Genomic DNA, 25,817 nt, shown 5'->3' on the forward strand with positions numbered 1-25,817 from the left:
TGCTGTTTTTTTGAGCCTTGCAGACCGAAAGTCTACCCTAAAGTAAGATCGGTGAAAAGAGCTGCTGAAAGCGACATTGACAAAAAGCACTAGCGCGCTCAAATTGTTTCTGCCCGGTTTCAAACTGGGGACCTTTCGCGTGTTAGGCGAACGTGATAACCACTACACTACAGAAACCCATCACAAGAGCACTTTTCGGGTTGGTTGCTCGGAGGTTGGGGTCACCGTATTAGCTATTATTTGCTTCTGGTTGGTTGATAACCTGAGTTCAGTTTACCGTCCTTGCAAATGATACTCTTTGGTAATGAAGCAAAGAAGGAAGAAAGCCCATCTCGGATGCCTAACTTGATACAAATAACATCCTCAAAACAGCCAGTACTGGCAAGATACACTGAGTCATGGATATCACCTCTAGCTTTTCCACACACTTTTCTCACCAGGTCAGCTGAAAACATACGCCAATGGTCGTCAGGTTTTCCAGCTTAGCTGACTAAGCAGGAGAACCAAAGTCCACATTCCAATTGCCTTTGGGTCCAGAAAACAAGTTTGCCTAAACACCAAACACTTACAGCGATGGTCAGCTCATAAACAGTGAAGAAAAAGAGCTCACATTGAAGGTGTTGCACCTAAACTGTGCTTTGTATTGGCAGATTTGGCTTACGGCTGCCAGAGGGGCAAGGCATGGCAAGAGCTTTGAGTTTGCCAGACTGTGAAAAAGTTAAAGGTAAGCACTGTTTCTGCCCGGTTTCAAACCGGGGACCTTTCGCGTGTGAGGCGAACGTGATAACCACTACACTACAGAAACCCATTCATGCTGTTTTTTTGAGCCTTGCAGACCGAAAGTCTACCCTAAAGTAAGATCGGTGAAAAGAGCTGCTGAAAGCGACATTGACAAAAAGCACTAGCGCGCTCAAATTGTTTCTGCCCGGTTTCGAACCGGGGACCTTTCGCGTGTTAGGCGAACGTGATAACCACTACACTACAGAAACCTATCACGACAGCATTTTTCGGGTTGGTTGCTCGGAGGTTGGGGTCACCGTATTAGCTATTATTTGCTTCTGGTTGGTTGATAACCTGAGTTCAGTTTACCGTCCTTGCAAATGATACTCTTTGGTAATGAAGCAAAGAAGGAAGAAAGCCCATCTCGGATGCCTAACTTGATACAAATAACATCCTCAAAACAGCCAGTACTGGCAAGATACACTGAGTCATGGATATCACCTCTAGCTTTTCCACACACTTTTCTCACCAGGTCAGCTGAAAACATACGCCAATGGTCGTCAGGTTTTCCAGCTCAGCTGACTAAGCAGGAGAACCAAAGTCCACATTCCAATTGCCTTTGGGTCCAGAAAACAAGTTTGCCTAAACACCAAACACTTACAGCGATGGTCAGCTCATAAACAGTGAAGAAAAAGAGCTCACATTGAAGGTGTTGCACCTAAACTGTGCTTTGTATTGGCAGATTTGGCTTACGGCTGCCAGAGGGGCAAGGCATGGCAAGAGCTTTGAGTTTGCCAGACTGTGAAAAAGGTAAGCACTGTTTCTGCCCGGTTTCGAACCGGGGACCTTTCGCGTGTGAGGCGAACGTGATAACCACTACACTACAGAAACCCATTCATGCTGTTTTTTTGAGCCTTGCAGACCGAAAGTCTACCCTAAAATAAGATCGGTGAAAAGAGCTGCTGAAAGCGACATTGACAAAAAGCACTAGCGCGCTCAAATTGTTTCTGCCCGGTTTCGAACCGGGGACCTTTCGCGTGTTAGGCGAACTTGATAACCACTACACTACAGAAACCTATCACGACAGCATTTTTCGGGTTGGTTGCTCGGAGGTTGGGGTCACCGTATTAGCTATTATTTGCTTCTGGTTGGTTGATAACCTGAGTTCAGTTTACCGTCCTTGCAAATGATACTCTTTGGTAATGAAGCAAAGAAGGAAGAAAGCCCATCTTGGATGCCTAACTTGATACAAATAACATCCTCAAAACAGCCAGTACTGGCAAGATACACTGAGTCATGGATATCACCTCTAGCTTTTCCACACACTTTTCTCACCAGGTCAGCTGAAAACATACGCCAATGGTCGTCAGGTTTTCCAGCTCAGCTGACTAAGCAGGAGAACCAAAGTCCACATTCCAATTGCCTTTGGGTCCAGAAAACAAGTTTGCCTAAACACCACACACTTACAGCGATGGTCAGCTCATAAACAGTGAAGAAAAAGAGCTCACATTGAAGGTGTTGCACCTAAACTGTGCTTTGTATTGGCAGATTTGGCTTACGGCTGCCAGAGGGGCAAGGCGTGGCAAGAGCTTTGAGTTTGCCAGACTGTGAAAAAGTTAAAGGTAAGCACTGTTTCTGCCCGGTTTCGAACCGGGGACCTTTCGCGTGTGAGGCGAACGTGATAACCACTACACTACAGAAACCCATTCATGCTGTTTTTTTGAGCCTTGCAGACCGAAAGTCTACCCTAAAGTAAGATCGGTGAAAAGAGCTGCTGAAAGCGACATTGACAAAAAGCACTAGCGCGCTCAAATTGTTTCTGCCCGGTTTTGAACCGGGGAGCTTTCGCGTGTTAGGCGAACGTGATAACCACTACACTACAGAAACCTATCACGACAGCATTTTTCGGGTTGGTTGCTCGGAGGTTGGGGTCACCGTATTAGCTATTATTTGCTTCTGGTTGGTTGATAACCTGAGTTCAGTTTACCGTCCTTGCAAATGATACTCTTTGGTAATGAAGCAAAGAAGGAAGAAAGCCCATCTCGGATGCCTAACTTGATACAAATAACATCCTCAAAACAGCCAGTACTGGCAAGATACACTGAGTCATGGATATCACCTCTAGCTTTTCCACACACTTTTCTCACCAGGTCAGCTGAAAACATACGCCAATGGTCGTCAGGTTTTCCAGCTCAGCTGACTAAGCAGGAGAACCAAAGTCCACATTCCAATTGCCTTTGGGTCCAGAAAACAAGTTTGCCTAAACACCAAACACTTACAGCGATGGTCAGCTCATAAACAGTGAAGAAAAAGAGCTCACATTGAAGGTGTTGCACCTAAACTGTGCTTTGTATTGGCAGATTTGGCTTACGGCTGCCAGAGGGGCAAGGCGTGGCAAGAGCTTTGAGTTTGCCAGACTGTGAAAAAGTTAAAGGTAAGCACTGTTTCTGCCCGGTTTCGAACCGGGGAACTTTCGCGTGTGAGGCGAACGTGATAACCACTACACTATAGAAACCCATTCATGCTGTTTTTTTGAGCCTTGCAGACCGAAAGTCTACCCTAAAGTAAGATCGGTGAAAAGAGCTGCTGAAAGCGACATTGACAAAAAGCACTAGCGCGCTCAAATTGTTTCTGCCCGGTTTTGAACCGGGGAGCTTTCGCGTGTTAGGCGAACGTGATAACCACTACACTACAGAAACCTATCACGACAGCATTTTTCGGGTTGGTTGCTCGGAGGTTGGGGTCACCGTATTAGCTATTATTTGCTTCTGGTTGGTTGATAACCTGAGTTCAGTTTACCGTCCTTGCAAATGATACTCTTTGGTAATGAAGCAAAGAAGGAAGAAAGCCCATCTCGGATGCCTAACTTGATACAAATAACATCCTCAAAACAGCCAGTACTGGCAAGATACACTGAGTCATGGATATCACCTCTAGCTTTTCCACACACTTTTCTCACCAGGTCAGCTGAAAACATACGCCAATGGTCGTCAGGTTTTCCAGCTCAGCTGACTAAGCAGGAGAACCAAAGTCCACATTCCAATTGCCTTTGGGTCCAGAAAACAAGTTTGCCTAAACACCAAACACTTACAGCGATGGTCAGCTCATAAACAGTGAAGAAAAAGAGCTCACATTGAAGGTGTTGCACCTAAACTGTGCTTTGTATTGGCAGATTTGGCTTACGGCTGCCAGAGGGGCAAGGCATGGCAAGAGCTTTGAGTTTGCCAGACTGTGAAAAAGTTAAAGGTAAGCACTTTTTCTGCCTGGTTTCGAACCGGGGACCTTTCGCGTGTGAGGTGAATGTGATAACCACTACACTACAGAAACCCATTCATGCTGTTTTTTGAGCCTTGCAAACCGAAAGTCTACCCTAAAGTAAGATCGGTGAAAAGAGCTGCTGAAAGCGACATTGACAAAAAGCACTAGCGCGCTCAAATTGTTTCTGCCCGGTTTCGAACCGGGGACCTTTCGCGTGTTAGGCGAACGTGATAACCACTACACTACAGAAACCTATCCAGCAGCACTTTTCGGGTTGGTTGCTCGGAGGTTGGGGTCACCGTATTAGCTATTATTTGCTTCTGGTTGGTTGATAACCTGAGTTCAGTTTACCGTCCTTGCAAATGATACTCTTTGGTAACTCTTTCGGGTTGGTTGCTCGGAGGTTGGGGTCACCGTATTAGCTATTATTTGCTTCTGGTTGGTTGATAACCTGAGTTCAGTTTACCGTCCTTGCAAATGATACTCTTTGGTAATGAAGCAAAGAAGGAAGAAAGCCCATCTCGGATGCCTAACTTGATACAAATAACATCCTCAAAACAGCCAGTACTGGCAAGATACACTGAGTCATGGATATCACCTCTAGCTTTTCCACACACTTTTCTCACCAGGTCAGCTGAAAACATACGCCAATGGTCGTCAGGTTTTCCAGCTCAGCTGACTAAGCAGGAGAACCAAAGTCCACATTCCAATTGCCTTTGGGTCCAGAAAACAAGTTTGCCTGAACACCAAACACTTACAGCGATGGTCAGCTCATAAACAGTGAAGAAAAAGAGCTCACATTGAAGGTGTTGCACCTAAACTGTGCTTTGTATTGGCAGATTTGGCTTACGGCTGCCAGAGGGGCAAGGCATGGCAAGAGCTTTGAGTTTGCCAGACTGTGAAAAAGTTAAAGGTAAGCACTGTTTCTGCCCGGTTTCGAACCGGGGACCTTTCGCGTGTGAGGCGAACGTGATAACCACTACACTACAGAAACCCATTCATGCTGTTTTTTTGAGCCTTGCAAACCGAAAGTCTACCCTAAAGTAAGATCGGTGAAAAGAGCTGCTGAAAGCGACATTGACAAAAAGCACTAGCGCGCTCAAATTGTTTCTGCCCGGTTTCGAACCGGGGACCTTTCGCGTGTTAGGCGAACGTGATAACCACTACACTACAGAAACCCATCACAACAGCACTTTTCGGGTTGGTTGCTCGGAGGTTGGGGTCACCGTATTAGCTATTATTTGCTTCTGGTTGGATGATAACCTGAGTTCAGTTTACCGTCCTTGCAAATGATACTCTTTGGTAATGAAGCAAAGAAGGAAGAAAGCCCATCTCGGATGCCTAACTTGATACAAATAACATCCTCAAAACAGCCAGTACTGGCAAGATACACTGAGTCATGGATATCACCTCTAGCTTTTCCACACACTTTTCTCACCAGGTCAGCTGAAAACATACGCCAATGGTCGTCAGGTTTTCCAGCTCAGCTGACTAAGCAGGAGAACCAAAGTCCACATTCCAATTGCCTTTGGGTCCAGAAAACAAGTTTGCCTAAACACCAAACACTTACAGCGATGGTCAGCTCATAAACAGTGAAGAAAAAGAGCTCACATTGAATTTGTTGCACCTAAACTGTGCTTTGTATTGGCAGATTTGGCTTACGGCTGCCAGAGGGGCAAGGCATGGCAAGAGCTTTGAGTTTGCCAGACTGTGAAAAAGTTAAAGGTAAGCACTGTTTCTGCCCGGTTTCGAACCGGGGACCTTTCGCGTGTGAGGCGAACGTGATAACCACTACACTACAGAAACCCATTCATGCTGTTTTTTTGAGCCTTGCAGACCGAAAGTCTACCCTAAAGTAAGATCGGTGAAAAGAGCTGCTGAAAGCGACATTGACAAAAAGCACTAGCGCGCTCAAATTGTTTCTGCCCGGTTTCGAACCGGGGACCTTTCGCGTGTTAGGCGAACGTGATAACCACTACACTACAGAAACCTATCACGACAGCATTTTTCGGGTTGGTTGCTCGGAGGTTGGGGTCACCGTATTAGCTATTATTTGCTTCTGGTTGGTTGATAACCTGAGTTCAGTTTACCGTCCTTGCAAATGATACTCTTTGGTAATGAAGCAAAGAAGGAAGAAAGCCCATCTCGGATGCCTAACTTGATACAAATAACATCCTCAAAACAGCCAGTACTGGCAAGATACACTGAGTCATGGATATCACCTCTAGCTTTTCCACACACTTTTCTCACCAGGTCAGCTGAAAACATACGCCAATGGTCGTCAGGTTTTCCAGCTCAGCTGACTAAGCAGGAGAACCAAAGTCCACATTCCAATTGCCTTTGGGTCCAGAAAACAAGTTTGCCTAAACACCAAACACTTACAGCGATGGTCAGCTCATAAACAGTGAAGAAAAAGAGCTCACATTGAAGGTGTTGCACCTAAACTGTGCTTTGTATTGGCAGATTTGCCTTACGGCTGCCAGAGGGGCAAGGCATGGCAAGAGCTTTGAGTTTGCCAGACTGTGAAAAAGGTAAGCACTGTTTCTGCCCGGTTTCGAACCGGGGACCTTTCGCGTGTGAGGCGAACGTGATAACCACTACACTACAGAAACCCATTCATGCTGTTTTTTTGAGCCTTGCAGACCGAAAGTCTACCCTAAAATAAGATCGGTGAAAAGAGCTGCTGAAAGCGACATTGACAAAAAGCACTAGCGCGCTCAAATTGTTTCTGCCCGGTTTCGAACCGGGGACCTTTCGCGTGTTAGGCGAACTTGATAACCACTACACTACAGAAACCTATCACGACAGCATTTTTCGGGTTGGTTGCTCGGAGGTTGGGGTCACCGTATTAGCTATTATTTGCTTCTGGTTGGTTGATAACCTGAGTTCAGTTTACCGTCCTTGCAAATGATACTCTTTGGTAATGAAGCAAAGAAGGAAGAAAGCCCATCTTGGATGCCTAACTTGATACAAATAACATCCTCAAAACAGCCAGTACTGGCAAGATACACTGAGTCATGGATATCACCTCTAGCTTTTCCACACACTTTTCTCACCAGGTCAGCTGAAAACATACGCCAATGGTCGTCAGGTTTTCCAGCTCAGCTGACTAAGCAGGAGAACCAAAGTCCACATTCCAATTGCCTTTGGGTCCAGAAAACAAGTTTGCCTAAACACCACACACTTACAGCGATGGTCAGCTCATAAACAGTGAAGAAAAAGAGCTCACATTGAAGGTGTTGCACCTAAACTGTGCTTTGTATTGGCAGATTTGGCTTACGGCTGCCAGAGGGGCAAGGCGTGGCAAGAGCTTTGAGTTTGCCAGACTGTGAAAAAGTTAAAGGTAAGCACTGTTTCTGCCCGGTTTCGAACCGGGGACCTTTCGCGTGTGAGGCGAACGTGATAACCACTACACTACAGAAACCCATTCATGCTGTTTTTTTGAGCCTTGCAGACCGAAAGTCTACCCTAAAGTAAGATAGGTGAAAAGAGCTGCTGAAAGCGACATTGACAAAAAGCACTAGCGCGCTCAAATTGTTTCTGCCCGGTTTTGAACCGGGGAGCTTTCGCGTGTTAGGCGAACGTGATAACCACTACACTACAGAAACCTATCACGACAGCATTTTTCGGGTTGGTTGCTCGGAGGTTGGGGTCACCGTATTAGCTATTATTTGCTTCTGGTTGGTTGATAACCTGAGTTCAGTTTACCGTCCTTGCAAATGATACTCTTTGGTAATGAAGCAAAGAAGGAAGAAAGCCCATCTCGGATGCCTAACTTGATACAAATAACATCCTCAAAACAGCCAGTACTGGCAAGATACACTGAGTCATGGATATCACCTCTAGCTTTTCCACACACTTTTCTCACCAGGTCAGCTGAAAACATACGCCAATGGTCGTCAGGTTTTCCAGCTCAGCTGACTAAGCAGGAGAACCAAAGTCCACATTCCAATTGCCTTTGGGTCCAGAAAACAAGTTTGCCTAAACACCAAACACTTACAGCGATGGTCAGCTCATAAACAGTGAAGAAAAAGAGCTCACATTGAAGGTGTTGCACCTAAACTGTGCTTTGTATTGGCAGATTTGGCTTACGGCTGCCAGAGGGGCAAGGCGTGGCAAGAGCTTTGAGTTTGCCAGACTGTGAAAAAGTTAAAGGTAAGCACTGTTTCTGCCCGGTTTCGAACCGGGGAACTTTCGCGTGTGAGGCGAACGTGATAACCACTACACTACAGAAACCCATTCATGCTGTTTTTTTGAGCCTTGCAGACCGAAAGTCTACCCTAAAGTAAGATCGGTGAAAAGAGCTGCTGAAAGCGACATTGACAAAAAGCACTAGCGCGCTCAAATTGTTTCTGCCCGGTTTTGAACCGGGGAGCTTTCGCGTGTTAGGCGAACGTGATAACCACTACACTACAGAAACCTATCACGACAGCATTTTTCGGGTTGGTTGCTCGGAGGTTGGGGTCACCGTATTAGCTATTATTTGCTTCTGGTTGGTTGATAACCTGAGTTCAGTTTACCGTCCTTGCAAATGATACTCTTTGGTAATGAAGCAAAGAAGGAAGAAAGCCCATCTCGGATGCCTAACTTGATACAAATAACATCCTCAAAACAGCCAGTACTGGCAAGATACACTGAGTCATGGATATCACCTCTAGCTTTTCCACACACTTTTCTCACCAGGTCAGCTGAAAACATACGCCAATGGTCGTCAGGTTTTCCAGCTCAGCTGACTAAGCAGGAGAACCAAAGTCCACATTCCAATTGCCTTTGGGTCCAGAAAACAAGTTTGCCTAAACACCAAACACTTACAGCGATGGTCAGCTCATAAACAGTGAAGAAAAAGAGCTCACATTGAAGGTGTTGCACCTAAACTGTGCTTTGTATTGGCAGATTTGGCTTACGGCTGCCAGAGGGGCAAGGCATGGCAAGAGCTTTGAGTTTGCCAGACTGTGAAAAAGTTAAAGGTAAGCACTTTTTCTGCCTGGTTTCGAACCGGGGACCTTTCGCGTGTGAGGTGAATGTGATAACCACTACACTACAGAAACCCATTCATGCTGTTTTTTGAGCCTTGCAAACCGAAAGTCTACCCTAAAGTAAGATCGGTGAAAAGAGCTGCTGAAAGCGACATTGACAAAAAGCACTAGCGCGCTCAAATTGTTTCTGCCCGGTTTCGAACCGGGGACCTTTCGCGTGTTAGGCGAACGTGATAACCACTACACTACAGAAACCTATCCAGCAGCACTTTTCGGGTTGGTTGCTCGGAGGTTGGGGTCACCGTATTAGCTATTATTTGCTTCTGGTTGGTTGATAACCTGAGTTCAGTTTACCGTCCTTGCAAATGATACTCTTTGGTAACTCTTTCGGGTTGGTTGCTCGGAGGTTGGGGTCACCGTATTAGCTATTATTTGCTTCTGGTTGGTTGATAACCTGAGTTCAGTTTACCGTCCTTGCAAATGATACTCTTTGGTAATGAAGCAAAGAAGGAAGAAAGCCCATCTCGGATGCCTAACTTGATACAAATAACATCCTCAAAACAGCCAGTACTGGCAAGATACACTGAGTCATGGATATCACCTCTAGCTTTTCCACACACTTTTCTCACCAGGTCAGCTGAAAACATACGCCAATGGTCGTCAGGTTTTCCAGCTCAGCTGACTAAGCAGGAGAACCAAAGTCCACATTCCAATTGCCTTTGGGTCCAGAAAACAAGTTTGCCTGAACACCAAACACTTACAGCGATGGTCAGCTCATAAACAGTGAAGAAAAAGAGCTCACATTGAAGGTGTTGCACCTAAACTGTGCTTTGTATTGGCAGATTTGGCTTACGGCTGCCAGAGGGGCAAGGCATGGCAAGAGCTTTGAGTTTGCCAGACTGTGAAAAAGTTAAAGGTAAGCACTGTTTCTGCCCGGTTTCGAACCGGGGACCTTTCGCGTGTGAGGCGAACGTGATAACCACTACACTACAGAAACCCATTCATGCTGTTTTTTTGAGCCTTGCAAACCGAAAGTCTACCCTAAAGTAAGATCGGTGAAAAGAGCTGCTGAAAGCGACATTGACAAAAAGCACTAGCGCGCTCAAATTGTTTCTGCCCGGTTTCGAACCGGGGACCTTTCGCGTGTTAGGCGAACGTGATAACCACTACACTACAGAAACCCATCACAACAGCACTTTTCGGGTTGGTTGCTCGGAGGTTGGGGTCACCGTATTAGCTATTATTTGCTTCTGGTTGGATGATAACCTGAGTTCAGTTTACCGTCCTTGCAAATGATACTCTTTGGTAATGAAGCAAAGAAGGAAGAAAGCCCATCTCGGATGCCTAACTTGATACAAATAACATCCTCAAAACAGCCAGTACTGGCAAGATACACTGAGTCATGGATATCACCTCTAGCTTTTCCACACACTTTTCTCACCAGGTCAGCTGAAAACATACGCCAATGGTCGTCAGGTTTTCCAGCTCAGCTGACTAAGCAGGAGAACCAAAGTCCACATTCCAATTGCCTTTGGGTCCAGAAAACAAGTTTGCCTAAACACCAAACACTTACAGCGATGGTCAGCTCATAAACAGTGAAGAAAAAGAGCTCACATTGAATTTGTTGCACCTAAACTGTGCTTTGTATTGGCAGATTTGGCTTACGGCTGCCAGAGGGGCAAGGCATGGCAAGAGCTTTGAGTTTGCCAGACTGTGAAAAAGTTAAAGGTAAGCACTGTTTCTGCCCGGTTTCGAACCGGGGACCTTTCGCGTGTGAGGCGAACATGATAACCACTACACTACAGAATCCCATTCATGCTGTCTTTTTGAGCCTTGCAGACCGAAAGTCTACCCTAAAGTAAGATCGGTGAAAAGAGCTGCTGAAAGCGACATTGACAAAAAGCACTAGCGCGCTCAAATTGTTCCTGCCCGGTTTCAAACCGGGGACCTTTCGCGTGTTAGGCGAACGTGATAACCACTACACTACAGAAACCCATCACAACAGCACTTTTCGGGTTGGTTGCTCGGAGGTTGGGGTCACCGTATTAGCTATTATTTGCTTCTGGTTGGTTGATAACCTGAGTTCAGTTTACCGTCCTTGCAAATGATACTCTTTGGTAATGAAGCAAAGAAGGAAGAAAGCCCATCTCGGATGCCTAACTTGATACAAATAACATCCTCAAAACAGCCAGTACTGGCAAGATACACTGAGTCATGGATATCACCTCTAGCTTTTCCACACACTTTTCTCACCAGGTCAGCTGAAAACATACGCCAATGGTCGTCAGGTTTTCCAGCTCAGCTGACTAAGCAGGAGAACCAAAGTCCACATTCCAATTGCCTTTGGGTCCAGAAAACAAGTTTGCCTAAACACCACACACTTACAGCGATGGTCAGCTCATAAACAGTGAAGAAAAAGAGCTCACATTGAAGGTGTTGCACCTAAACTGTGCTTTGTATTGGCAGATTTGGCTTACGGCTGCCAGAGGGGCAAGGCGTGGCAAGAGCTTTGAGTTTGCCAGACTGTGAAAAAGTTAAAGGTAAGCACTGTTTCTGCCCGGTTTCGAACCGGGGACCTTTCGCGTGTGAGGCGAACGTGATAACCACTACACTACAGAAACCCATTCATGCTGTTTTTTTGAGCCTTGCAGACCGAAAGTCTACCCTAAAGTAAGATCGGTGAAAAGAGCTGCTGAAAGCGACATTGACAAAAAGCACTAGCGCGCTCAAATTGTTTCTGCCCGGTTTTGAACCGGGGAGCTTTCGCGTGTTAGGCGAACGTGATAACCACTACACTACAGAAACCTATCACGACAGCATTTTTCGGGTTGGTTGCTCGGAGGTTGGGGTCACCGTATTAGCTATTATTTGCTTCTGGTTGGTTGATAACCTGAGTTCAGTTTACCGTCCTTGCAAATGATACTCTTTGGTAATGAAGCAAAGAAGGAAGAAAGCCCATCTCGGATGCCTAACTTGATACAAATAACATCCTCAAAACAGCCAGTACTGGCAAGATACACTGAGTCATGGATATCACCTCTAGCTTTTCCACACACTTTTCTCACCAGGTCAGCTGAAAACATACGCCAATGGTCGTCAGGTTTTCCAGCTCAGCTGACTAAGCAGGAGAACCAAAGTCCACATTCCAATTGCCTTTGGGTCCAGAAAACAAGTTTGCCTAAACACCAAACACTTACAGCGATGGTCAGCTCATAAACAGTGAAGAAAAAGAGCTCACATTGAAGGTGTTGCACCTAAACTGTGCTTTGTATTGGCAGATTTGGCTTACGGCTGCCAGAGGGGCAAGGCGTGGCAAGAGCTTTGAGTTTGCCAGACTGTGAAAAAGTTAAAGGTAAGCACTGTTTCTGCCCGGTTTCGAACCGGGGAACTTTCGCGTGTGAGGCGAACGTGATAACCACTACACTACAGAAACCCATTCATGCTGTTTTTTTGAGCCTTGCAGACCGAAAGTCTACCCTAAAGTAAGATCGGTGAAAAGAGCTGCTGAAAGCGACATTGACAAAAAGCACTAGCGCGCTCAAATTGTTTCTGCCCGGTTTTGAACCGGGGAGCTTTCGCGTGTTAGGCGAACGTGATAACCACTACACTACAGAAACCTATCACGACAGCATTTTTCGGGTTGGTTGCTCGGAGGTTGGGGTCACCGTATTAGCTATTATTTGCTTCTGGTTGGTTGATAACCTGAGTTCAGTTTACCGTCCTTGCAAATGATACTCTTTGGTAATGAAGCAAAGAAGGAAGAAAGCCCATCTCGGATGCCTAACTTGATACAAATAACATCCTCAAAACAGCCAGTACTGGCAAGATACACTGAGTCATGGATATCACCTCTAGCTTTTCCACACACTTTTCTCACCAGGTCAGCTGAAAACATACGCCAATGGTCGTCAGGTTTTCCAGCTCAGCTGACTAAGCAGGAGAACCAAAGTCCACATTCCAATTGCCTTTGGGTCCAGAAAACAAGTTTGCCTAAACACCAAACACTTACAGCGATGGTCAGCTCATAAACAGTGAAGAAAAAGAGCTCACATTGAAGGTGTTGCACCTAAACTGTGCTTTGTATTGGCAGATTTGGCTTACGGCTGCCAGAGGGGCAAGGCATGGCAAGAGCTTTGAGTTTGCCAGACTGTGAAAAAGTTAAAGGTAAGCACTTTTTCTGCCTGGTTTCGAACCGGGGACCTTTCGCGTGTGAGGTGAATGTGATAACCACTACACTACAGAAACCCATTCATGCTGTTTTTTGAGCCTTGCAAACCGAAAGTCTACCCTAAAGTAAGATCGGTGAAAAGAGCTGCTGAAAGCGACATTGACAAAAAGCACTAGCGCGCTCAAATTGTTTCTGCCCGGTTTCGAACCGGGGACCTTTCGCGTGTTAGGCGAACGTGATAACCACTACACTACAGAAACCTATCCAGCAGCACTTTTCGGGTTGGTTGCTCGGAGGTTGGGGTCACCGTATTAGCTATTATTTGCTTCTGGTTGGTTGATAACCTGAGTTCAGTTTACCGTCCTTGCAAATGATACTCTTTGGTAACTCTTTCGGGTTGGTTGCTCGGAGGTTGGGGTCACCGTATTAGCTATTATTTGCTTCTGGTTGGTTGATAACCTGAGTTCAGTTTACCGTCCTTGCAAATGATACTCTTTGGTAATGAAGCAAAGAAGGAAGAAAGCCCATCTCGGATGCCTAACTTGATACAAATAACATCCTCAAAACAGCCAGTACTGGCAAGATACACTGAGTCATGGATATCACCTCTAGCTTTTCCACACACTTTTCTCACCAGGTCAGCTGAAAACATACGCCAATGGTCGTCAGGTTTTCCAGCTCAGCTGACTAAGCAGGAGAACCAAAGTCCACATTCCAATTGCCTTTGGGTCCAGAAAACAAGTTTGCCTAAACACCAAACACTTACAGCGATGGTCAGCTCATAAACAGTGAAGAAAAAGAGCTCACATTGAAGGTGTTGCACCTAAACTGTGCTTTGTATTGGCAGATTTGGCTTACGGCTGCCAGAGGGGCAAGGCATGGCAAGAGCTTTGAGTTTGCCAGACTGTGAAAAAGTTAAAGGTAAGCACTTTTTCTGCCTGGTTTCGAACCGGGGACCTTTCGCGTGTGAGGTGAACGTGATAACCACTACACTACAGAAACCCATTCATGCTGTATTTTGAGCCTTGCAAACCGAAAGTCTACCCTAAAGTAAGATCGGTGAAAAGAGCTGCTGAAAGCGACATTGACAAAAAGCACTAGCGCACTCAAATTGTTTCTGCCCGGTTTCGAACCGGGGACCTTTCGCGTGTTAGGCGAACGTGATAACCACTACACTTCAGAAACCTATCACAACAGCACTTTTCGGGTTGGTTGCTCGGAGGTTGGGGTCACCGTATTAGCTATTATTTGCTTCTGGTTGGTTGATAACCTGAGTTCAGTTTACCGTCCTTGCAAATGATACTCTTTGGTAATGAAGCAAAGAAGGAAGAAAGCCCATCTCGGATGCCTAACTTGATACAAATAACATCCTCAAAACAGCCAGTACTGGCAAGATACACTGAGTCATGGATATCACCTCTAGCTTTTCCACACACTTTTCTCACCAGGTCAGCTGAAAACATACGCCAATGGTCGTCAGGTTTTCCAGCTCAGCTGACTAAGCAGGAGAACCAAAGTCCACATTCCAATTGCCTTTGGGTCCAGAAAACAAGTTTGCCTAAACACCAAACACTTACAGCGATGGTCAGCTCATAAACAGTGAAGAAAAAGAGCTCACATTGAAGGTGTTGCACCTAAACTGTGCTTTGTATTGGCAGATTTGGCTTACGGCTGCCAGAGGGGCAAGACATGGCAAGAGCTTTGAGTTTGCCAGACTGTGAAAAAGTTAAAGGTAAGCACTGTTTCTGCCCGTTTTCGAACCGGGGACCTTTCGCGTGTGAGGCGAACGTGATAACCACTACACTACAGAAACCTATCACTACAGCACTTTTCGGGTTGGTTGCTCGGAGGTTGGGGTCACCGTATTAGCTATTATTTGCTTCTGGTTGGTTGATAACCTGAGTTCAGTTTACTGTCCTTGCAAATGATACTCTTTGGTAATGAAGCAAAGAAGGAAGAAAGCCCATCTCGGATGCCTAACTTGATACAAATAACATCCTCAAAACAGCCAGTACTGGCAAGATACACTGAGTCATGGATATCACCTCTAGCTTTTCCACACACTTTTCTCACCAGGTCAGCTGAAAACATACGCCAATGGTCGTCAGGTTTTCCAGCTCAGCTGACTAAGCAGGAGAACCAAAGTCCACATTCCAATTGCCTTTGGGTCCAGAAAACAAGTTTGCCTAAACACCAAATACTTACAGCGATGGTCAGCTCATAAACAGTGAAGAAAAAAAGCTCACATTGAAGGTGTTGCACCTAAACTGTGCTTTGTATTGGCAGATTTGGCTTACGGCTGCCAGAGGGGCAAGGCATGGCAAGAGCTTTGAGTTTGCCAGACTGTGAAAAAGTTAAAGGTAAGCACTGTTTCTGCCCGGTTTCGAACCGGGGACCTTTCGCGTGTGAGGCGAACGTGATAACCACTACACTACAGAAACCCATTCATGCTGTTTTTTTGAGCCTTGCAGACCGAAAGTCTACCCTAAAGTAAGATCGGTGAAAAGAGCTGCTGAAAGCGACATTGACAAAAAGCACTAGCGTGCTCAAATTGTTTCTGCCCGGTTTCGAACCGGGGACCTTTCGCGTGTTAGGCGAACGTGATAACCACTACACTACAGAAACCTATCACAACAGCATTTTTCGGGTTGGTTGCTCGGAGGTTGGGGTCACCGTATTAGCTATTATTTGCTTCTGGTTGGTTGATAACCTGAGTTCAGTTTACCGTCCTTGCAAATGATACTCTTTGGTAATGAAGCAAAGAAGGAAGAAAGCCCATCTCGGATGCCTAACTTGATACAAATAACATCCTCAAAACAGCCAGTACTGGCAAGATACACTGAGTCATGGATATCACCTCTAGCTTTTCCACACACTTTTCTCACCAGGTCAGCTGAAAACATACGCCAATGGTCGTCAGGTTTTCCAGCTCAGCTGACTAAGCAGGAGAACCAAAGTCCACATTCCAATTGCCTTTGGGTCCAGAAAACAAGTTTGCCTAAACACCAAATACTTACAGCGATGGTCAGCTCATAAACAGTGAAGAAAAAGAGCTCACATTGAAGGTGTTGCACCTAAACTGTGCTTTGTATTGGCAGATTTGGCTTACGGCTGCCAGAGGGGCAAGGCATGGCAAGAGCTTTGAGTTTGCCAGACTGTGAAAAAGTTAAAGGTAAGCACTGTTTCTGCCCGGTATCGAACCGGGGACCTTTCGCGTGTGAGGCAAACGTGATAACCACTACACTACAGAAACCCATTCATGCTGTTTTTTTGAGCCTTGCAGACCGAAAGTCTACCCTAAAATAAGATCGGTGAAAAGAGCTGCTGAAAGCGACATTGACAAAAAGCACTAGCGCGCTCAAAATGTTTCTGCCCGGTTTCGAACCGGGGACCTTTCGCGTGTTAGGCGAACGTGATAACCACTACACTACAGAAACCTATCACGACAGCACTTTTCGGGTTGGTTGCTCGGAGGTTGGGGTCACCGTATTAGCTATTATTTGCTTCTGGTTGGTTGATAACCTGAGTTCAGTTTACCGTCCTTGCAAATGATACTCTTTGGTAATGAAGCAAAGAAGGAAGAAAGCCCATCTCGGATGCCTAACTTGATACAAATAACATCCTCAAAACAGCCAGTACTGGCAAGATACACTGAGTCATGGATATCACCTCTAGCTTTTCCACACACTTTTCTCACCAGGTCAGCTGAAAACATACGCCAATGGTCGTCAGGTTTTCCAGCTCAGCTGACTAAGCAGGAGAACCAAAGTCCACATTCCAATTGCCTTTGGGTCCAGAAAACAAGTTTTCCTAAACACCACACACTTACAGCGATGGTCAGCTCATAAACAGTGAAGAAAAAGAGCTCACATTGAAGGTGTTGCACCTAAACTGTGCTTTGTATTGGCAGATTTGGCTTACGGCTGCCAGAGGGGCAAGGCGTGGCAAGAGCTTTGAGTTTGCCAGACTGTGAAAAAGTTAAAGGTAAACACTGTTTCTGCCCGGTTTCGAACCGGGGAACTTTAGCGTGTGAGGCGAACGTGATAACCACTACACTACAGAAACCCATTCATGCTGTTTTTTTGAGCCTTGCAGACCGAAAGTCTACCCTAAAGTAAGATCGGTGAAAAGAGCTGCTGAAAGCGACATTGACAAAAAGCACTAGCGCGCTCAAATTGTTTCTGCCCGGTTTTGAACCGGGGACCTTTCGCGTGTTAGGCGAACGTGATAACCACTACACTACAGAAACCTATCACGACAGCACTTTTCGGGTTGGTTGCTCGGAGGTTGGGGTCACCGTATTAGCTATTATTTGCTTCTGGTTGGTTGATAACCTGAGTTCAGTTTACCGTCCTTGCAAATGATACTCTTTGGTAATGAAGCAAAGAAGGAAGAAAGCCCATCTCGGATGCCTAACTTGATACAAATAACATCCTCAAAACAGCCAGTACTGGCAAGATACACTGAGTCATGGATATCACCTCTAGCTTTTCCACACACTTTTCTCACCAGGTCAGCTGAAAACATACGCCAATGGTCGTCAGGTTTTCCAGCTCAGCTGACTAAGCAGGAGAACCAAAGTCCACATTCCAATTGCCTTTGGGTCCAGAAAACAAGTTTTCCTAAACACCACACACTTACAGCGATGGTCAGCTCATAAACAGTGAAGAAAAAGAGCTCACATTGAAGGTGTTGCACCTAAACTGTGCTTTGTATTGGCAGATTTGGCTTACGGCTGCCAGAGGGGCAAGGCGTGGCAAGAGCTTTGAGTTTGCCAGACTGTGAAAAAGTTAAAGGTAAACACTGTTTCTGCCCGGTTTCGAACCGGGGAACTTTAGCGTGTGAGGCGAACGTGATAACCACTACACTACAGAAACCCATTCATGCTGTTTTTTTGAGCCTTGCAGACCGAAAGTCTACCCTAAAGTAAGATCGGTGAAAAGAGCTGCTGAAAGCGACATTGACAAAAAGCACTAGCGCGCTCAAATTGTTTCTGCCCGGTTTTGAACCGGGGACCTTTCGCGTGTTAGGCGAACGTGATAACCACTACACTACAGAAACCTATCACGACAGCATTTTTCGGGTTGGTTGCTCGGAGGTTGGGGTCACCGTATTAGCTATTATTTGCTTCTGGTTGGTTGATAACCTGAGTTCAGTTTACCGTCCTTGCAAATGATACTCTTTGGTAATGAAGCAAAGAAGGAAGAAAGCCCATCTCGGATGCCTAACTTGATACAAATAACATCCTCAAAACAGCCAGTACTGGCAAGATACACTGAGTCATGGATATCACCTCTAGCTTTTCCACACACTTTTCTCACCAGGTCAGCTGAAAACATACGCCAATGGTCGTCAGGTTTTCCAGCTCAGCTGACTAAGCAGGAGAACCAAAGTCCACATTCCAATTGCCTTTGGGTCCAGAAAACAAGTTTGCCTAAACACCAAACACTTACAGCGATGGTCAGCTCATAAACAGTGAAGAAAAAGAGCTCACATTGAAGGTGTTGCACCTAAACTGTGCTTTGTATTGGCAGATTTGGCTTACGGCTGCCAGAGGGGCAAGGCATGGCAAGAGCTTTGAGTTTGCCAGACTGTGAAAAAGTTAAAGGTAAGCACTTTTTCTGCCTGGTTTCGAACCGGGGACCTTTCGCGTGTGAGGTGAACGTGATAACCACTACACTACAGAAACCCATTCATGCTGTTTTTTGAGCCTTGCAAACCGAAAGTCTACCCTAAAGTAAGATCGGTGAAAAGAGCTGCTGAAAGCGACATTGACAAAAAGCACTAGCGCACTCAAATTGTTTCTGCCCGATTTCGAACCGGGGACCTTTCGCGTGTTAGGCGAACGTGATAACCACTACACTACAGAAACCTATCTCAACAGCATTTTTCGGGTTGGTTGCTCGGAGGTTGGGGTCACCGTATTAGCTATTATTTGCTTCTGGTTGGTTGATAACCTGAGTTCAGTTTACCGTCCTTGCAAATGATACTCTTTGGTAATGAAGCAAAGAAGGAAGAAAGCCCATCTCGGATGCCTAACTTGATACAAATAACATCCTCAAAACAGCCAGTACTGGCAAGATACACTGAGTCATGGATATCACCTCTAGCTTTTCCACACACTTTTCTCACCAGGTCAGCTGAAAACATATGCCAATGGTCGTCAGGTTTTCCAGCTCAGCTGACTAAGCAGGAGAACCAAAGTCCACATTCCAATTGCCTTTGGGTCCAGAAAACAAGTTTGCCTAAACACCAAATACTTACAGCGATGGTCAGCTCATAAACAGTGAAGAAAAAGAGCTCACATTGAAGGTGTTGCACCTAAACTGTGCTTTGTATTGGCAGATTTGGCTTACGGCTGCCAGAGGGGCAAGGCATGGCAAGAGCTTTGAGTTTGCCAGACTGTGAAAAAGTTAAAGGTAAGCACTGTTTCTGCCCGGTATCGAACCGGGGACCTTTCGCGTGTGAGGCAAACGTGATAACCACTACACTACAGAAACCCATTCATGCTGTTTTTTTGAGCCTTGCAGACCGAAAGTCTACCCTAAAATAAGATCGGTGAAAAGAGCTGCTGAAAGCGACATTGACAAAAAGCACTAGCGCGCTCAAAATGTTTCTGCCCAGTTTCGAACCGGGGACCTTTCGCGTGTTAGGCGAACGTGATAACCACTACACTACAGAAACCTATCACGACAGCACTTTTCGGGTTGGTTGCTCGGAGGTTGGGGTCACCGTATTAGCTATTATTTGCTTCTGGTTGGTTGATAACTTGAGTTCAGTTTACCGTCCTTGCAAATGATACTCTTTGGTAATGAAGCAAAGAAGGAAGAAAGCCCATCTCGGATGCCTAACTTGATACAAATAACATCCTCAAAACAGCCAGTACTGGCAAGATACACTGAGTCATGGATATCACCTCTAGCTTTTCCACACACTTTTCTCACCAGGTCAGCTGAAAACATACGCCAATGGTCGTCAGGTTTTCCAGCTCAGCTGACTAAGCAGGAGAACCAAAGTCCACATTCCAATTGCCTTTGGGTCCAGAAAACAAGTTTGCCTAAACACCACACACTTACAGCGATGGTCAGCTCATAAACAGTGAAGAAAAAGAGCTCACATTGAAGGTGTTGCACCTAAACTGTGCTTTGTATTGGCAGATTTGGCTTACGGCTGCCAGAGGGGCAAGGCGTGGCAAGAGCTTTGAGTTTGCCAGACTGTGAAAAAGTTAAAGGTAAGCACTGTTTCTGCCCGGTTTCGAACCGGGGACCTTTCGCGTGTGAGGCGAACGTGATAACCACTACACTACAGAAACCCATTCATGCTGTTTCTTTGAGCCTTGCAGACCGAAAGTCTACCCTAAAGTAAGATCGGTGAAAAGAGCTGCTGAAAGCGACATTGACAAAAAGCACTAGCGCGCTCAAATTGTTTCTGCCTGGTTTTGAACCGGGGACCTTTCGCGTGTTAGGCGAACGTGATAACCACTACACTACAGAAACCTAACACGACAGCATTTTTCGGGTTGGTTGCTCGGAGGTTGGGGTCACCGTATTAGCTATTATTTGCTTCTGGTTGGTTGATAACCTGAGTTCAGTTTACCGTCCTTGCAAATGATACTCTTTGGTAATGAAGCAAAGAAGGAAGAAAGCCCATCTCGGATGCCTAACTTGATACAAATAACATCCTCAAAACAGCCAGTACTGGCAAGATACACTGAGTCATGGATATCACCTCTAGCTTTTCCACACACTTTTCTCACCAGGTCAGCTGAAAACATACGCCAATGGTAGTCAGGTTTTCCAGCTCAGCTGACTAAGCAGGAGAACCAAAGTCCACATTCCAATTGCCTTTGGGTCCAGAAAACAAGTTTGCCTAAACACCAAACACTTACAGCGATGGTCAGCTCATAAACAGTGAAGAAAAAGAGCTCACATTGAAGGTGTTGCACCTAAACTGTGCTTTGTATTGGCAGATTTGGCTTACGGCTGCCAGAGGGGCAAGGCATGGCAAGAGCTTTGAGTTTGCCAGACTGTGAAAAAGTTAAAGGTAAGCACTGTTTCGAACCGGGGACCTTTCGCGTGTGAGGCGAACGTGATAACCACTACACTACAGAAACCCATTCATGCTGTTTTTGTGAGCCTTGCAGACCGAAAGTCTACCCTAAAGTAAGATCGGTGAAAAGAGCTGCTGAAAGCGACATTGACAAAAAGCACTAGCGTGCTCAAATTGTTTCTGCCCGGTTTCGAACCAGGGACCTTTCGCGTGTTAGGCGAACGTGATAACCACTACACTACAGAAACCTATCACGACAGCATTTTTCGGGTTGGTTGCTCGGAGGTTGGGGTCACCGTATTAGCTATTATTTGCTTCTGGTTGGTTGATAACCTAAGTTCAGTTTACCGTCCTTGCAAATGATACTCTTTGGTAATGAAGCAAAGAAGGAAGAAAGCCCATCTCGGATGCCTAACTTGATACAAATAACATCCTCAAAACAGCCAGTACTGGCAAGATACACTGAGTCATGGATATCACCTCTAGCTTTTCCACACACTTTTCTCACCAGGTCAGCTGAAAACATACGCCAATGGTCGTCAGGTTTTCCAGCTCAGCTGACTAAGCAGGAGAACCAAAGTCCACATTCCAATTGCCTTTGGGTCCAGAAAACAAGTTTGCCTAAACACCAAATACTTACAGTGATGGTCAGCTCATAAACAGTGAAGAAAAAGAGCTCACATTGAAGGTGTTGCACCTAAACTGTGCTTTGTATTGGCAGATTTGGCTTACGGCTGCCAGAGGGGCAAGGCATGGCAAGAGCTTTGAGTTTGCCAGACTGTGAAAAAGTTAAAGGTAAGCACTGTTTCTGCCCGGTTTCGAACCGGGGACCTTTCGCGTGTGAGGCGAACGTGATAACCACTACACTACAGAAACCCATTCATGCTGTTTTTTAGAGCCTTGCAAACCGAAAGTCTACCCTAAAGTAAGATCGGTGAAAAGAGCTGCTGAAAGCGACATTGACAAAAAGCACTAGCGCGCTCAAATTGTTTCTGCCCGGTTTTGAACCGGGGACCTTTCGCGTGTTTGGCGAACGTGATAACCACTACACTACAGAAACCCATCACAACAGCACTTTTCGGGTTGGTTGCTCGGAGGTTGGGGTCACCGTATTAGCTATTATTTGCTTCTGGTTGGTTGATAACCTGAGTTCAGTTTACCGTCCTTGCAAATGATACTCTTTGGTAATGAAGCAAAGAAGGAAGAAAGCCCATCTCGGATGCCTAACTTGATACAAATAACATCCTCAAAACAGCCAGTACTGGCAAGATACACTGAGTCATGGATATCACCTCTAGCTTTTCCACACACTTTTCTCACCAGGTCAGCTGAAAACATACGCCAATGGTCGTCAGGTTTTCCAGCTCAGCTGACTAAGCAGGAGAACCAAAGTCCACATTCCAATTGCCTTTGGGTCCAGAAAACAAGTTTGCCTAAACACCAAATACTTACAGTGATGGTCAGCTCATAAACAGTGAAGAAAAAGAGCTCACATTGAAGGTGTTGCACCTAAACTGTGCTTTGTATTGGCAGATTTGGCTTACGGCTGCCAGAGGGGCAAGGCATGGCAAGAGCTTTGAGTTTGCCAGACTGTGAAAAAGTTAAAGGTAAGCACTGTTTCTGCCCGGTTTCGAACCGGGGACCTTTCGCGTGTGAGGCGAACGTGATAACCACTACACTACAGAAACCCATTCATGCTGTTTTTTAGAGCCTTGCAAACCGAAAGTCTACCCTAAAGTAAGATCGGTGAAAAGAGCTGCTGAAAGCGACATTGACAAAAAGCACTAGCGCGCTCAAATTGTTTCTGCCCGGTTTTGAACCGGGGACCTTTCGCGTGTTTGGCGAACGTGATAACCACTACACTACAGAAACCCATCACAACAGCACTTTTCGGGTTGGTTGCTCGGAGGTTGGGGTCACCGTATTAGCTATTATTTGCTTCTGGTTGGTTGATAACCTGAGTTCAGTTTACCGTCCTTGCAAATGATACTCTTTGGTAATGAAGCAAAGAAGGAAGAAAGCCCATCTCGGATGCCTAACTTGATACAAATAACATCCTCAAAACAGCCAGTACTGGCAAGATACACTGAGTCATGGATATCACCTCTAGCTTTTCCACACACTTTTCTCACCAGGTCAGCTGAAAACATACGCCAATGGTCGTCAGGTTTTCCAGCTCAGCTGACTAAGCAGGAGAACCAAAGTCCACATTCCAATTGCCTTTGGGTCCAGAAAACAAGTTTGCCTAAACACCAAACACTTACAGCGATGGTCAGCTCATAAACAGTGAAGAAAAAGAGCTCACATTGAAGGTGTTGCACCTAAACTGTGCTTTGTATTGGCAGATTTGGCTTACGGCTGCCAGAGGGGCAAGGCATGGCAAGAGCTTTGAGTTTGCCAGACTGTGAAAAAGTTAAAGGTAAGCACTTTTTCTGCCTGGTTTCGAACCGGGGACCTTTCGCGTGTGAGGTGAACGTGATAACCACTACACTACAGAAACCCATTCATGCTGTTTTTTGAGCCTTGCAAACCGAAAGTCTACCCTAAAGTAAGATCGGTGAAAAGAGCTGCTGAAAGCGACATTGACAAAAAGCACTAGCGCACTCAAATTGTTTCTGCCCGGTTTCGAACCGGGGACCTTTCGCGTGTTAGGCGAACGTGATAACCACTACACTACAGAAAGCTATCACGACAGCACTTTTCGGGTTGGTTGCTCGGAGGTTGGGGTCACCGTATTAGCTATTATTTGCTTCTGGTTGGTTGATAACCTGAGTTCAGTTTACCGTCCTTGCAAATGATACTCTTTGGTAATGAAGCAAAGAAGGAAGAAAGCCCATCTCGGATGCCTAACTTGATACAAATAACATCCTCAAAACAGCCATTACTGGCAAGATACACTGAGTCATGGATATCACCTCTAGCTTTTCCACACACTTTTCTCACCAGGTCAGCTGAAAACATACGCCAATGGTCGTCAGGTTTTCCAGCTCAGCTGACTAAGCAGGAGAACCAAAGTCCACATTCCAATTGCCTTTGGGTCCAGAAAACAAGTTTGCCTAAACACCAAACACTTACAGTGATGGTCAGCTCATAAACAGTGAAGAAAAAGAGCTCACATTGAAGGTGTTGCACCTAAACTGTGCTTTGTATTGGCAGATTTGGCTTACGGCTGCCAGAGGGGCAAGGCATGGCAAGAGCTTTGAGTTTGCCAGACTGTGAAAAAGTTAAAGGTAAGCACTGTTTCTGCCCGGTTTCGAACCGGGGACCTTTCGCGTGTGAGGCGAACGTGATAACCACTACACTACAGAAACCCATTCATGCTGTTTTTTTGAGCCTTGCAAACCGAAAGTCTACCCTAAAGTAAGATCGGTGAAAAGAGCTGCTGAAAGCGACATTGACAAAAAGCACTAGCGCGCTCAAATTGTTTCTGCCCGGTTTCGAACCGGGGACCTTTCGCGTGTTAGGCGAACGTGATAACCACTACACTACAGAAACCTATCACGACAGCATTTTTCGGGTTGGTTGCTCGGAGGTTGGGGTCACCGTATTAGCTATTATTTGCTTCTGGTTGGTTGATAACCTGAGTTCAGTTTACCGTCCTTGCAAATGATACTCTTTGGTAATGAAGCAAAGAAGGAAGAAAGCCCATCTCGGATGCCTAACTTGATACAAATAACATCCTCAAAACAGCCAGTACTGGCAAGATACACTGAGTCATGGATATCACCTCTAGCTTTTCCACACACTTTTCTCACCAGGTCAGCTGAAAACATACGCCAATGGTCGTCAGGTTTTCCAGCTCAGCTGACTAAGCAGGAGAACCAAAGTCCACATTCCAATTGCCTTTGGGTCCAGAAAACAAGTTTGCCTAAACACCAAATACTTACAGCGATGGTCAGCTCATAAACAGTGAAGAAAAAGAGCTCACATTGAAGGTGTTGCACCTAAACTGTGCTTTGTATTGGCAGATTTGGCTTACGGCTGCCAGAGGGGCAAGGCATGGCAAGAGCTTTGAGTTTGCCAGACTGTGAAAAAGTTAAAGGTAAGCACTGTTTCTGCCCGGTTTCGAACCGGGGACCTTTCGCGTGTGAGGCGAACGTGATAACCACTACACTACAGAAACCCATTCATGCTGTTTTTTAGAGCCTTGCAAACCGAAAGTCTACCCTAAAGTAAGATCGGTGAAAAGAGCTGCTGAAAGCGACATTGACAAAAAGCACTAGCGCGCTCAAATTGTTTCTGCCCGGTTTTGAACCGGGGACCTTTCGCGTGTTTGGCGAACGTGATAACCACTACACTACAGAAACCCATCACAACAGCACTTTTCGGGTTGGTTGCTCGGAGGTTGGGGTCACCGTATTAGCTATTATTTGCTTCTGGTTGGTTGATAACCTGAGTTCAGTTTACCGTCCTTGCAAATGATACTCTTTGGTAATGAAGCAAAGAAGGAAGAAAGCCCATCTCGGATGCCTAACTTGATACAAATAACATCCTCAAAACAGCCAGTACTGGCAAGATACACTGAGTCATGGATATCACCTCTAGCTTTTCCACACACTTTTCTCACCAGGTCAGCTGAAAACATACGCCAATGGTCGTCAGGTTTTCCAGCTCAGCTGACTAAGCAGGAGAACCAAAGTCCACAT

The 25,817-nt window shown here is 45.8% G+C and overlaps 24 non-coding genes across 24 annotated transcripts; all 24 read right to left on the reverse strand.

The window, feature by feature from the left end:
- Window positions 1-916: 916 nt before the first annotated feature.
- On the reverse strand, window positions 917-989 carry TRNAV-AAC (transfer RNA valine (anticodon AAC)). The gene has a single exon. It is a non-coding gene; the product is annotated as a tRNA-Val (tRNA).
- Window positions 990-1,538: 549 nt separating this feature from the next.
- On the reverse strand, window positions 1,539-1,611 carry TRNAV-CAC (transfer RNA valine (anticodon CAC)). The gene has a single exon. It is a non-coding gene; the product is annotated as a tRNA-Val (tRNA).
- Window positions 1,612-2,350: 739 nt separating this feature from the next.
- Window positions 2,351-2,423, reverse strand: TRNAV-CAC (transfer RNA valine (anticodon CAC)). Its single transcript has one exon. It is a non-coding gene; the product is annotated as a tRNA-Val (tRNA).
- Window positions 2,424-4,157: 1,734 nt separating this feature from the next.
- On the reverse strand, window positions 4,158-4,230 carry TRNAV-AAC (transfer RNA valine (anticodon AAC)). The gene has a single exon. It is a non-coding gene; the product is annotated as a tRNA-Val (tRNA).
- A 669-nt stretch (window positions 4,231-4,899) lies between these two features.
- On the reverse strand, window positions 4,900-4,972 carry TRNAV-CAC (transfer RNA valine (anticodon CAC)). Its single transcript has one exon. It is a non-coding gene; the product is annotated as a tRNA-Val (tRNA).
- A 111-nt stretch (window positions 4,973-5,083) lies between these two features.
- TRNAV-AAC (transfer RNA valine (anticodon AAC)) lies at window positions 5,084-5,156 on the reverse strand. The gene has a single exon. It is a non-coding gene; the product is annotated as a tRNA-Val (tRNA).
- A 555-nt stretch (window positions 5,157-5,711) lies between these two features.
- Window positions 5,712-5,784, reverse strand: TRNAV-CAC (transfer RNA valine (anticodon CAC)). The gene has a single exon. It is a non-coding gene; the product is annotated as a tRNA-Val (tRNA).
- Window positions 5,785-5,895: 111 nt separating this feature from the next.
- TRNAV-AAC (transfer RNA valine (anticodon AAC)) lies at window positions 5,896-5,968 on the reverse strand. The gene has a single exon. It is a non-coding gene; the product is annotated as a tRNA-Val (tRNA).
- Window positions 5,969-6,517: 549 nt separating this feature from the next.
- Window positions 6,518-6,590, reverse strand: TRNAV-CAC (transfer RNA valine (anticodon CAC)). The gene has a single exon. It is a non-coding gene; the product is annotated as a tRNA-Val (tRNA).
- A 739-nt stretch (window positions 6,591-7,329) lies between these two features.
- Window positions 7,330-7,402, reverse strand: TRNAV-CAC (transfer RNA valine (anticodon CAC)). Its single transcript has one exon. It is a non-coding gene; the product is annotated as a tRNA-Val (tRNA).
- Window positions 7,403-9,136: 1,734 nt separating this feature from the next.
- Window positions 9,137-9,209, reverse strand: TRNAV-AAC (transfer RNA valine (anticodon AAC)). Its single transcript has one exon. It is a non-coding gene; the product is annotated as a tRNA-Val (tRNA).
- A 669-nt stretch (window positions 9,210-9,878) lies between these two features.
- TRNAV-CAC (transfer RNA valine (anticodon CAC)) lies at window positions 9,879-9,951 on the reverse strand. The gene has a single exon. It is a non-coding gene; the product is annotated as a tRNA-Val (tRNA).
- A 111-nt stretch (window positions 9,952-10,062) lies between these two features.
- On the reverse strand, window positions 10,063-10,135 carry TRNAV-AAC (transfer RNA valine (anticodon AAC)). The gene has a single exon. It is a non-coding gene; the product is annotated as a tRNA-Val (tRNA).
- Window positions 10,136-11,502: 1,367 nt separating this feature from the next.
- TRNAV-CAC (transfer RNA valine (anticodon CAC)) lies at window positions 11,503-11,575 on the reverse strand. Its single transcript has one exon. It is a non-coding gene; the product is annotated as a tRNA-Val (tRNA).
- Window positions 11,576-13,309: 1,734 nt separating this feature from the next.
- On the reverse strand, window positions 13,310-13,382 carry TRNAV-AAC (transfer RNA valine (anticodon AAC)). The gene has a single exon. It is a non-coding gene; the product is annotated as a tRNA-Val (tRNA).
- Window positions 13,383-15,490: 2,108 nt separating this feature from the next.
- TRNAV-CAC (transfer RNA valine (anticodon CAC)) lies at window positions 15,491-15,563 on the reverse strand. Its single transcript has one exon. It is a non-coding gene; the product is annotated as a tRNA-Val (tRNA).
- A 111-nt stretch (window positions 15,564-15,674) lies between these two features.
- TRNAV-AAC (transfer RNA valine (anticodon AAC)) lies at window positions 15,675-15,747 on the reverse strand. Its single transcript has one exon. It is a non-coding gene; the product is annotated as a tRNA-Val (tRNA).
- A 739-nt stretch (window positions 15,748-16,486) lies between these two features.
- On the reverse strand, window positions 16,487-16,559 carry TRNAV-AAC (transfer RNA valine (anticodon AAC)). The gene has a single exon. It is a non-coding gene; the product is annotated as a tRNA-Val (tRNA).
- A 3,802-nt stretch (window positions 16,560-20,361) lies between these two features.
- Window positions 20,362-20,434, reverse strand: TRNAV-CAC (transfer RNA valine (anticodon CAC)). Its single transcript has one exon. It is a non-coding gene; the product is annotated as a tRNA-Val (tRNA).
- Window positions 20,435-21,974: 1,540 nt separating this feature from the next.
- On the reverse strand, window positions 21,975-22,047 carry TRNAV-CAC (transfer RNA valine (anticodon CAC)). Its single transcript has one exon. It is a non-coding gene; the product is annotated as a tRNA-Val (tRNA).
- A 739-nt stretch (window positions 22,048-22,786) lies between these two features.
- Window positions 22,787-22,859, reverse strand: TRNAV-CAC (transfer RNA valine (anticodon CAC)). The gene has a single exon. It is a non-coding gene; the product is annotated as a tRNA-Val (tRNA).
- A 1,550-nt stretch (window positions 22,860-24,409) lies between these two features.
- TRNAV-CAC (transfer RNA valine (anticodon CAC)) lies at window positions 24,410-24,482 on the reverse strand. Its single transcript has one exon. It is a non-coding gene; the product is annotated as a tRNA-Val (tRNA).
- A 111-nt stretch (window positions 24,483-24,593) lies between these two features.
- On the reverse strand, window positions 24,594-24,666 carry TRNAV-AAC (transfer RNA valine (anticodon AAC)). The gene has a single exon. It is a non-coding gene; the product is annotated as a tRNA-Val (tRNA).
- Window positions 24,667-25,221: 555 nt separating this feature from the next.
- TRNAV-CAC (transfer RNA valine (anticodon CAC)) lies at window positions 25,222-25,294 on the reverse strand. Its single transcript has one exon. It is a non-coding gene; the product is annotated as a tRNA-Val (tRNA).
- Window positions 25,295-25,817: the final 523 nt, after the last annotated feature.

Source organism: Lithobates pipiens, unplaced genomic scaffold (genome assembly GCF_037356315.1).
Source record: "Lithobates pipiens isolate NorthernLeopardFrog02 unplaced genomic scaffold, aLitPip1_a1.2 Scaffold_8, whole genome shotgun sequence".
In the NCBI taxonomy this organism is placed as follows: Eukaryota; Metazoa; Chordata; class Amphibia; order Anura; family Ranidae; genus Lithobates; species Lithobates pipiens.